A 10,969-nucleotide genomic window follows, 5' to 3' on the forward strand; every position below is an offset into this window, starting at 1 on the left:
AGTGGGCTGCTATAGCAAAATGTCATAGATTGAGTAGTTTATAAAAAACATTTATTTCTCATAGTTCTGGAAGCTGGGGAGCCCAAGGTCATGGTGCCAGCAGATTTTGTGAGGTGGTTATTGAGGGATGTCTTCCTGATTCATGGATGGGGCCTCTTGCTGTGTCTTCCCATGGTAGAAGGGACTGGGTATTATTCTGGACCTCTTTTATAAGGCACTGATTCCATTCATGAGCATTCCACCCTCATGACCTAAGCATCTCTCAGAGGCCTACCTCCAATACGATCAACTTGGGGAGTTAGGATTTCAACATTGGGATTTTGAGGAGACACAACATTCAGACTATAGCAAGTATATTCTGTGCTATAGATGGCCCTGCTGAGAAGTTAAGTATGAGCACCGTGGTGGAGACGTGTGGCTACCCAGACTCAGAAAACACCAACCCTCTCTTCTCAAGGGTCTTGGAGCTAGCTTGCCTGGGTTCAAACACTGGCTCACACTTGAAGCAATCCACGATCCTTTTGAACTGGCATTCTCAGGGAGGATAAACTTTCTCTTCATCCCTAATGCTATCTATAGTTTCCTATGAACTTCTAAATATGACCAGTTGGGCACCCAACTGAGGACAGGAACACTGCTTCTCTTCTTGGAGCCTAGTACCAGCTGGGGGAGTCTCTTAGAGCTCTTACCTCCTCTAAGCTACTCTTGGGCCTCTACAAATGACTTTTGGTTGGTTTCATGAAAAGAGCAAACTAAGATCATGGGTCCAGAAGAGATGGTGAGTTAAGGGCTGGTGGAAATTGGAAAATGGTTCCTTCCAGGACAGACTTCTGAGCTGGCATTTGAAAGGCTGGCAGGCAGGCCGGGTGGGGAGGGTGGGAACAGAGCTGGGCTGGAATCCCCCTGCATCTGGCACACTGTCCCTGGCCAGCTTTGGCGTTCTTCCCGGGGCCCAGCAGGCGCTTCACAAACACGAGTGAAGCAGAGCTCACCCTTCAAGGCCTGGCTCACAGTTCACCTCTTCGGAATCCTCCTGGGATTGTCCAGACAGAACAGTCACTCCTCCTCTGGGCTCCCGGAACTCTGGCGTTGTGGCATCTGTTATACTGTATTATAATTCTCTGTGGGCTCTGGGGAGAGCAGTCCTTGAGGGCAGAGGCCGTGTCACTGCACCTCTTGCCCAGGCTCCTGCTAGTCACAGGGGCTCAGCACATGCCGAGTGGCTGAGAAACACGGGTCAGCCTGTCTGGCACTGGGAATGGTCAGGAGGGTCCTGAGGATTTAGGGGCTGGCTGCCTACCAAGGGCCACTGAGTATCAGGCTCCAGAGCTATGATCTGCTTGGCAATAACTCTATTCCACATTTTCCAGAGATTGTTCTCGTAATACACAGGCAGCATGCCCAAGCCAGGCTCTGACTAGTTCCTAAAACAAGTTAAATCTTTCCTTTTGGGACAATTCCATCAGCGGGCAGATGAGCATGCTTCTCTGACAACTGTGGCTTTCACGGTCCCGACTGTTGGGCCATTTCCCACTGGGTTCCTCACGGCCCCTAGCAGCAGCCTATTATGCTTGGCTGGGCTTCTGGCTGGTGAGGAGATGAGCTCTGTCTTCCAGATCTTGGGGTGGAAGAGAATTACATCCACACCCCCACCCACAGCCGCCTGTGCATGGCTGTGATGGAAATTGGCTCCTCATCCAACAGATCTCAGTGGAGATTGGAAATGCTCGTTGGAGGAGGGTGTTGTGTCATTGTTGGTACATGGAGGGAAGCCAGGCTACAAATGAGACCATAGTCTTCCTATCACCCTTACTTTCCACTCCCGTAGAAGGACAATGCCAGCTGCAGAGAGCCTGGGCACTATCAGCCTCGGATGGCCAAGTTTCATCAGATGAGGGTCATGGAAGTAGGGTGGCCAGATAGTGGAAGGTGGGAATATCGGTGGAGAAGTCATACTCCTGGGAAGTTCCCATCTGCAAGATGGTGCATATTAACCCTTTAAGTCCCACTCAACATAGCTGGGGTGTGAGTATGATTTCTGGCATGTGCATCTGTAAATTAGCTTCAACCTGAGTCATATCAACAATCTCCACTCTGCACATGTTCCACAAGAGCCTGAGATTTGAACCTTGAGAGTCCTTTCTGTTGAATCCTTTAATGAGGTGACATACAAGGGTCTTCCTGTAATATGTGTGTTTGAAGGGAGTGCACAGATAATTTTTATCTCTCCCTGAAAACAGAAACACAGATTTATTTTAAGCAGGATAGAGGGGTGTGGAAGGATCACTGGATCAGGGGTCAGTTCCAACTAACATCTATCCAGTTCTGTGGAACTTGGGCCAGTCATATCTCTGTCTTCTGCTTTGTTTCTAAAATTCATTTAACAATGAATAATATAGTATTTAAATAAGTGTAATGAATTATTTTATGTGCTTTACAAACACTAACTCATTTAATCTTTGTAATAGTCTATGATGTAGGTATAATAATTAAACTCACTTTATAGATGAGGAAAGTGCAGGACAAAAATGTTAGGTAATTTGCCCAAGGTCACAGCTTATAAGTGGTGGAGTAAGTCTGAGCTCTCCTGGATCTCAGAATCATAATCTATAATGGCGATACACTGTTACCTCGACCATCTCAACATTTAGTTCTTTTTTTTTTTTTTTTTTTTTTAAATTTTATTTATTTATTCATGATAGTCACACAGAGAGAGAGAGAGAGGCAGAGACATAGGCAGAGGGAGAAGCAGGCTCCATGCAGGGAGCCCGATGTGGGATTCGATCCCGGGTCTCCAGGATCGCGCCCTGGGCCAAAGGCAGGCGCCAAACCGCTGCGCCACCCAGGGATCCCCATTTAGTTCTTTTATGTCTCCATAGAGCTTCACGTGCACCTCTGTGATCATTGGAATAAAATAAAATAGCCTTAAGATGTAAGTAGGATGAGGGCTTGGCTCACTAGCACAAATGGGTGGCACGGTCCCTGATGTGTGTAGTGGGCACTCAACAGGTATCAGATGAATGAACAATTGACCCCATTTCTCATGCTGTGCTGAAAGGGGACCCAGCTCATCCCAAAACATGGTTTTCTGATGGCACGGACTGTGTCTTATTTGTCTCTGGGTCTTTAGACTGTTCCTGGGGGATAGATGCTCACACTGAATGAAGGAAGCCACATACATTACTGCCCTTTGCCTTAGGTAGTTAGTCATCCCTAATCACAAAGGTATGAGCACACTTAAATGCCATAAGCCAATGGACATTGACACCTGTGAGTTATGGAGTAATCTTTCGTGGTGAAGAAAAGATAAGGTGGAGGAAATGGGGTTCTTTCAATTGCCATGTAACAAATTACTCCAATGTGTAGTGGTTTAAAATAACGAGGATTTATTATTCCTCCCCCAGGTTGGGCAGTTTTCTGTTCCATGTGAAGTAGCCAGGGATAGTCAAGTAGCTGCACTTGGCTGGGAGCTTCCCAGGGCCGGGACATCCAAGATGGGTTCTCATTCAGACCTTTCTTCTCCATGTGGTTCACCGTCATTTGTGGTCTAGCAGCTGGCTCCTAAGAAACTGGAGATGGAGCTCTGCACTCTCTTAAGGCCATGCTCAGGTGTCACAGGACATCATTGCTACCACACTGGTTGGGCAAAGTAAATCACAAAGCCAGATCAGATTCAAGGGTAGAGAAAATAGACTCTAGCTCCTGCTGGGAGGGGCAGGATGTACGAACCGAAATGGGAGAAACCATTGGCAGCCCTATTGGACACTCTACCAGGGGGGTGGACAAGGACTCATGACAGGAACCTTGGATTATCTGCGTGCAAATGAAAAGCTGGTGAGAGTTAGGCTGTGGTTTGCCTGCCAGAAAGTTACTGGTCTTCCACTCAGGTGATCCCCTAGGATGTCCAAGCTTCTCACCTGTCCTGGGAGGTCTGAGCTGAGCAGGTTCTTGGAAAATATCAAGTTTTTTCTTCCTCTTTTCCACGTGAAGAAACAGAAGCATCAAGAGAAGTGATATGTGAGCTCATACTGCAAGTCAGGGTAGGGTGAGGGCTGCTATTGCCACGTGGTTAAGAGTGTGGATGTTGGGTTCAAATGTTGGTTTTGCCGTCAAAATGACTGAATGACTCATATAATCTGCCGGACCTCTACCTCTTCATTTATTTGGTGTGGATAATAATGTCTACTTTATAGGGCAGGATAGATGGTGGTAAAGAGCATGGGTTCTTGGGCAGCCCAGGTGGCTCAGTGGTTTAGTGCCGCCTTCAGCCCAGGGTGTGATCCTGGAGTCCTGGGATCGAGTCCCACATCGGGCTCCCTGCATGGAGCCTGCTTCTCCCTCTCCCTGTGTCTCTGCCCCTCTCTCTTTCTCTCTCTCTCTCTCTGTGTCCCTCATGAATAAATAAATAAAATCTTAAAAAAAAAAAAAAAAAGAGCATGAGTTCTTGAGCCAGACTGCCAGAGTTCAAATCCAGGCTCTTCCATTTGTCACCCATATGATCTTTGGCTAAATCCTTAATTGTTCTATGCCTCAGTTTCCTCTTCTGTAAAATGGGGCTAATAATACTACTTATTGTATAGAGTTGCTATAAGCATCCAATGAATTTAAACATATAGAAGCATCTAGAACAATGCCTGGCACGTGATTCACAATCGGTGGATATTATCGGTGATTATGAGAGTATTTCTTTTTTTTAATACTAAATTTATTTTTTATTGGTGTTCAATTTGCCAACATACAGAATAACACCCAGTGCTCATCCCGTCAAGTGCCCCCCTAAGTGCCCATCACCCATTTCTATGAAAATTACAAGGAGATACAGCTTACAGAAGCCTCGGATATGCCGTGCCCATGATGAGAGGGACATGAGCCTTTCAATCCATTCTGCATCTTACCATGCTCACATTTGGGGAAGTTTAGAGCAAAAAATCCCAGTTTCTCTCTAATTGCTGTGCAAGCAGCCAGTGTCTTATTTCATTTGTTACAGTTTGCTGTTCCCCGTGCTGCTGTTTCCTAGTGGACACGGAGACTCTGCCTCTTATCAAATAGGAAAAAGCGAGTCATTCCTCCCTGCCTGTGCTCACTTCCTGCCTGCATGGGGAAGTCCACTCCAAAAGAGTCCTCCCGCTGGAGGAGGCATATCTTTCTTCCTCTCTGTCCCAGCCTCACCTCTGACCCGGTAGATAAGTCCCAGATAAATTTGGGATTCAACCCCTGCTTCGACCATTACTGGTTTGTCATTATTGGAGCTCAGTGTCCTGAGTTCTAGAGGCTGTAATGAACCCATTCTCTTCCTATCTTCTACCAAAGTAACAGCCGCTCCTTGGCCTCACACAACCCTTTGGGATGCCCTTTTTGGGATCCCTTTATCCCTTTCAGCCTGCTCGGGCTGTTTCTCTCCGTTTGACCTCCTCGATAGTCATCCTCGGCAGGCTCCCCAGGCAAGGAGAGAATGCTCGAGCACCCTACAGTTGTCGAGCTTTGGGCCCCCTCACCACTCTGCCTCGTTTCCCTTTGCTGGAAAACGCTGCTCTCACTGCTTTGCTTGGTGTCGTGGGATTAAACAGGATCATATGTGTCAAAGTGCCTGGCAGACAGTAGGCCCTTCCCAAACATAATTACTATCCTCTGGCTATGCCCTGAGATTTACTGCACATGTCACAGGTGTGCTAATAGGAGGTGTCCTGCTGGAGATTTAACTGGGGTTTTTGTTCTCTACTTTCATGAGAAGGTTACCAGTCACATCAGGGTGCAGGCAGGAGAAGAAAGGAACCAAAGGCAGCTTCCCAGAGACGGGCAGGTGCAGAGCAAGTAGCCCTCACGCTCTGCAGAGAAGGATACGAAAAGGTGTTTCCCACTCCGGATATTTAAAAGCGTGTTTCCTGTCAGTGCTCACAGGCCAGGGAAAAGGGATTTGTCTGGGGTGGAAAGTAGAATCGGTCCTGCTTTTGGGTTCCTGCTGTGGTCTTGTGCCCTGGGAAATAACGAAGTATGAGAAAATGAATGAGAAGAGTCATGCTTTCAGAGCTCTGCACGGGGCCCCTGGCTGCCAGGCAGGGGCTTGGTTTCCGCCTTTCTATGGATACAAGAAATTGTGCAGGCATGAGTTTCAACAGTGACACTGTGTGGTAGCAGGAATTTGTGGCAGAGAGAATCCTTGGCAGTTCTAAACCGAACAGACTGCAGTTCCTCTCTGCCTGGTATGTGCGAGGCTCATTTTTGTTTTTACTTGGCCTGTCCCCAGGGCTTTGGGACAATTTGTTGGAAGGGAGGGGAACCTCCAGAGGGAGATGCTGGACTTTCTGCTTTTAATGTAGATGTGTGCTTAAGAGATTAATTGGAAAAATAAGTGGAATGTGACCATATTTGTGCTCTGACTTTACGAAGCAGTTCATACCAGTTATATTAATTATCCCAGAGGGCATTGTGAAATGCTAAGAGAGATTTGGTCTTAATTAACTTTTGTTTTTGGGATTGCGAGATGAATAGTTCTTTTGAGGGCAGAGGAGAGTCTGTTTCCTGGGGATGGAAATGGTGGAGAAAAGGTATGTTTGGGATCCAGTCAGAGTCTAGTAAGTCTGGGTGTTGGTGTCTGTCAAAGAGAGTAGTTGGAGAAGATGGAAATGCAGGTTACTTCTGGACTGTGGAAGGCCCCAGGTCTGGAGTAGCCCTTGGCACTCTGGAAGGAGTAGTTCCATCTGGCTATAACCCTAAGGGGCTTCAGGACTGAAAACCTGTCCCCTGAGGGCTGATGGCCACCCACCTAGGAGTCCTAGCGCCCTCAGCCCTCAAACTCCTTATCCACAGTCCATGCTCAGAAAACAGCCAACGCGGCAGCTCCGGGTGGCCAGGATTGCGACACCAATGTGTTTGTTCCCCGTGTTTGTGAAATACCTCAGAGGCACTGTTCCAGTCCCACCTGACTAGTTTTCTTATTGCCACATGGCCCTGGCTCTATCTGCCAATACTCAACCAGGGCTGACTAGTCAGAGATTTTGAGATGTTTATGGGTTCAGAACTTAAGACACCTCATTTCTCTCTGCCTGAGTGAAGAGACTTTACTTTCCAGGTGCTTCTGAATATCTAGGACTCTGGAGTGAGTAGGGTGACCTTGGGCCAGTCACTTGACCTCTCCAAGCTTTTGTCCCTTTAAATGCATGATGAGGATAATTATTCCTATTTTGCAAGATCATGACCCACAGGTATACCACCAGATGGAAGGTCAGGTACCAGGTCACTTCCTAGGCTTCCTTTCCTTAAAGGTCACTGAAAGCAAAGTTGGCCTCGAATTTCTGAGTCATTAAAATTCAGTCTTGCATTTAATTCTTGCAAATGAATTGCTGTCAATCTTTGACTGAAATCAGGGAGAAGAGGCTTAGCTAATATATAACATAATGGGAACTCAGAAGCCTCTGGAAATTGGCTTAAGAATATGGTCAGTGGTCTGAAACCATAAAAATTAGAAGAGAACACAGGTAGTAATTTCTCTGACATCAGCCATGGCAACATTTTTCTAGATAGGTCTCTTGAGGCAAGAGAAACAAAACCAAAACAAACTATTGGGACGACATCAAAATAAAAAGCTTTTGCACGGCGAAGAAAATAATCAACAAAACTAAGAGGCAACCTGCAGAATGGGAGAGATATTTGCAAATGGCATATCTGATAAAGGGTTAGTATCCAAAATATATAAAGAACTTACACAACTCAACACCCAAAAAGCAAATAATCTGATTTAAAAATGAGCAGAGGACATGAACAGACATTTCTCCAAAGAAGACATCCAGATGGCCACCAGACACATGAAAGGATGTCCATCATCACTCAACAACAGGGAAATGCAAATCAAAACTACAATGAGGTATCACCTCACACCTGTTAGAATGGCTAAAATCAATAACACAAGAAACAACATGTGTTGGCCAGGAGGTGGAGAAAAAAGAACCCTCTTGCACTGTTGGTGGGAATGAAAACTGGTGCAACCACTCTGGAAATCAGTATAGAGGTTTTTCAAAAAGTTAAAAACAGAACTCCCCTAGAATCCAGCAATTGCACTACTGGATATTTAGCCAAAGAATACAAAAACACGAATTCAAAGGGATACATGCACCCCTATGTTTATAGCAGCATTATTTACGGTAGCCAAATTATGAAATCAGCCTAAGTGTCCATCAATAGATGAAAGGATAAGGAAAATGTTGCCGCCATATATACATATATAATGGAATATTACACAACCATAAAAAGAATGAAATCTTGCCATTTGCAAGAGCATGGATGGAGCTAGAGAGTATAATGTTAAGTAAAATAAGTCAGAGAAAGACCAATACCATATCATTTCACTTATGTGGAATTAAAGAAAACAAATCAAAGAGAGGGAAAAAAAAGAGACAAACCAAAAAACAGACTCTTAATTATAGAGAACAAGCAGATGGTCACCAGAGGGGAGGTGCGTGGGGAGATGGGGAGCATAGATGATGGGGGTTAAGAGTACACTTACCATGATGAGCACTGGGTCATGTACAGTATTGCTGAATCACTACATCGTACACCTGAAACTAGTATAACACTGTATGTTAACTGTACTGGAATTAAACTTTAAAAATAAAAAGGAATATGGTCAGTGGAATTCAGCCCAAAGATGCCAGCTGTAGGAGACGTGATCTTATGCATCATTTCCTTCATCAACCTCTTTCTACTCCAGGGTATAAAAACAGAATTTGGGGAGGTATAGAGCTAAGGCTTATTGGGCTTCTATTACGTGTCAAGCATTGAGAGAGTATGAGAGTAGTTATGCATGTGTTTTCTCATTTTGTCATTTCCTCAACCCAAAGAAATAGGCAGCTTTATCCTTAAATAACAATTGCTCATTGAATCAATACTTATCGAGTGATTATTACATACCAGGCATGGCTTTGGGAGTTAGAATAAGTGAGAAAATAGGCCCAGTGTGATGAGGCGCCTTGCTCAAGGTCATCCAGCTGGTATGGTAAACAGCTCTTTATTCCAGAGCTGTTCTCAATCTGAGATGCTGCACAAGCAGATAGACAAATATGCACACATGTGCACACTTGCATGCACTCTCACACGCAAACGCACATACCATGCAAATGCACACATTATCACATATGCACTTGTGCACACCCACAAACACACACATGCACAAATACACCCACAGGTGCACACACACGCACCATTCTAGCACACACACCGGGTATGTATCTGCTTGCTTCACACACATCAATCTATTCAATGGGGAAATTTTTTCAAACGGCTGGAAGCTCTGGATATTTCAGATCAGAAACATTACAGATACCATCTCCAAGGTTTCATTCTGTTGGCTTCCCTCCCTTCCCGCCTCCCTCCTCAACTCCGTTTTCCTCTGCTCCCTCCCCACTCTGTGAGCAGAACTCTCTTCCTGATTTTCCTGGCAGTGATGTCTTAGGGAATTATTAGGACTACCAGGCTCAGGCTGGAATACTCAACTAGAAAGGAAAGACTCTCTAATGTCACCAAAGGCTGAATCTATTGGCCAAATTTGGTCTTGGTTGGGCTTTCCCCCAGGCAGCTACGCTAATCTCCCGATGTCCTCTTCCCGCCCCATCCTCTGCCTCTCCACCACTGGGCGGTATGCTCAAGTTCAAGTGCAGCCAGGGTGTCCTCAGCCCCAGCACCCACCTCCCTTGCTCTCTCAGGCATGTGCCAAGTGCCTGTGAAGGCCTCTTCCAAGTGTTTCATCACGCCTCGGGGTGGGGATGCATCTAGTTTTGTTTCAACACTGTGCTTCCACCTGGCATTTCATTTGCTAACTAATAAGTGAAGGACCTCCTCCCCCATGCTGGCTGGTGACCCTGGAGGAGGGGAGCTGTGCTCTGGTCTGTAAAGCGCCAGTGGGGGCACCACGGGTCCCACCCATCATCCTTTGTGATCACCTGCAAGGTAGGTTGGGGTGCTGGGTTTAGCTCAGCTCACCAGTAAAAGCAATTCAGACTCTTCAGAGTATTTCATCATCCAGGCAGCTCAAGGTGGGGGTGATAGGATCTGAGAAGCTTTGGCAACTCTCGTGTCTCAGTCCCCGAGGAGTGCCAAGAGCCACCTTACCCGACTCATCTATTGCCCTACGGTTTCAGGGATCTCTCTTCGTATATATGCCTAAAGCACCTTTGCCTTCACCCTTAAAGGATCTTGAAAGTGTGCTTACAAACTCCAAATACTCATTGAAACCTTTGGACTCCAGGGGTGAGCATTTACCCTCCCCATTGGCCGTTTGGCCACATTGCCCAACTGGGTGAACTTGCTGGAGGCAAGCTGTTGAGTGCAAGCACTCATAAATAATTCCAAGGCACGGGAGGCAGCAAATTCTGCAGACAGCCCAGGATTGGTTTTGGCAACATGCACTTGGTCTGGGGCAGGCTCACTGTAACTCTCTCTCTCCACCAGAGGAGATAAAAAACGAAAAATGCAAATAGGAGATCCAGCGGGGACGTGAACACCGCTCAGTGAGAAAGGGAACCGAACACCCAGGTGCTCATGGGCGTGGGGCCAGATTTGGGGATTATTCCCTGATAAAGACGTGGAGTTCCGGAGGTGGGGTTCTCTTGGCACTTAGCTGATAGTCTTCTATGGTGATTGCTTGTGATCAGGTCTTATGTTGCAATGTGATCATAAGGTCTTAGCACCCCGGGATCGGAGCGTCAGCTTCTTTCCTGTGTAGGGAGTGTTTGATCAGTGCAGAAAAGGAAAGCAGGCGAGGCTACATTTATAGGATGCGATGTCATGTTCAAAACCCTTTACAGTGAGTCATCCCCTTCTGGTGGCTGAGCTCACTTTCAGGCATGTGCACCCCTCACCTCCCTTCTCTGCTGCCCATTTTTGTGTATAGCAGCGTCGGGACTTGGTGAGCTGGCTTGTATCGGGGTGGGGGCAGGTTTACACAGAGCAGAGCGTGATCACGAGGATTTTCTGCAGC

General features: G+C 46.4%; 1 long non-coding RNA gene across 2 annotated transcripts; it reads right to left on the bottom strand.

Annotated features, from left to right (window-relative positions):
• Positions 1 to 3,134: 3,134 nt before the first annotated feature.
• Positions 3,135 to 10,220, bottom strand: LOC112662398 (uncharacterized). 2 transcript variants are annotated; one of them, XR_003138490.3, is made up of 3 exons: positions 9,973 to 10,220; positions 8,501 to 8,558; positions 3,135 to 3,636 (listed from the first exon to the last, which is right to left on the bottom strand). It is a non-coding gene; the product is annotated as an uncharacterized LOC112662398 (long non-coding RNA). The 2 variants fall into 2 exon arrangements; XR_003138489.3 differs by lacking the exon at positions 9,973 to 10,220 and adding an exon at positions 9,679 to 9,800 and having other exon boundaries at positions 3,138 to 3,636.
• Positions 10,221 to 10,969: the final 749 nt, after the last annotated feature.

The sequence above is a fragment of the Canis lupus genome, chromosome 13 (genome assembly GCF_003254725.2).
Source record: "Canis lupus dingo isolate Sandy chromosome 13, ASM325472v2, whole genome shotgun sequence".
NCBI classification, from domain to species: domain Eukaryota; kingdom Metazoa; phylum Chordata; class Mammalia; order Carnivora; family Canidae; genus Canis; species Canis lupus.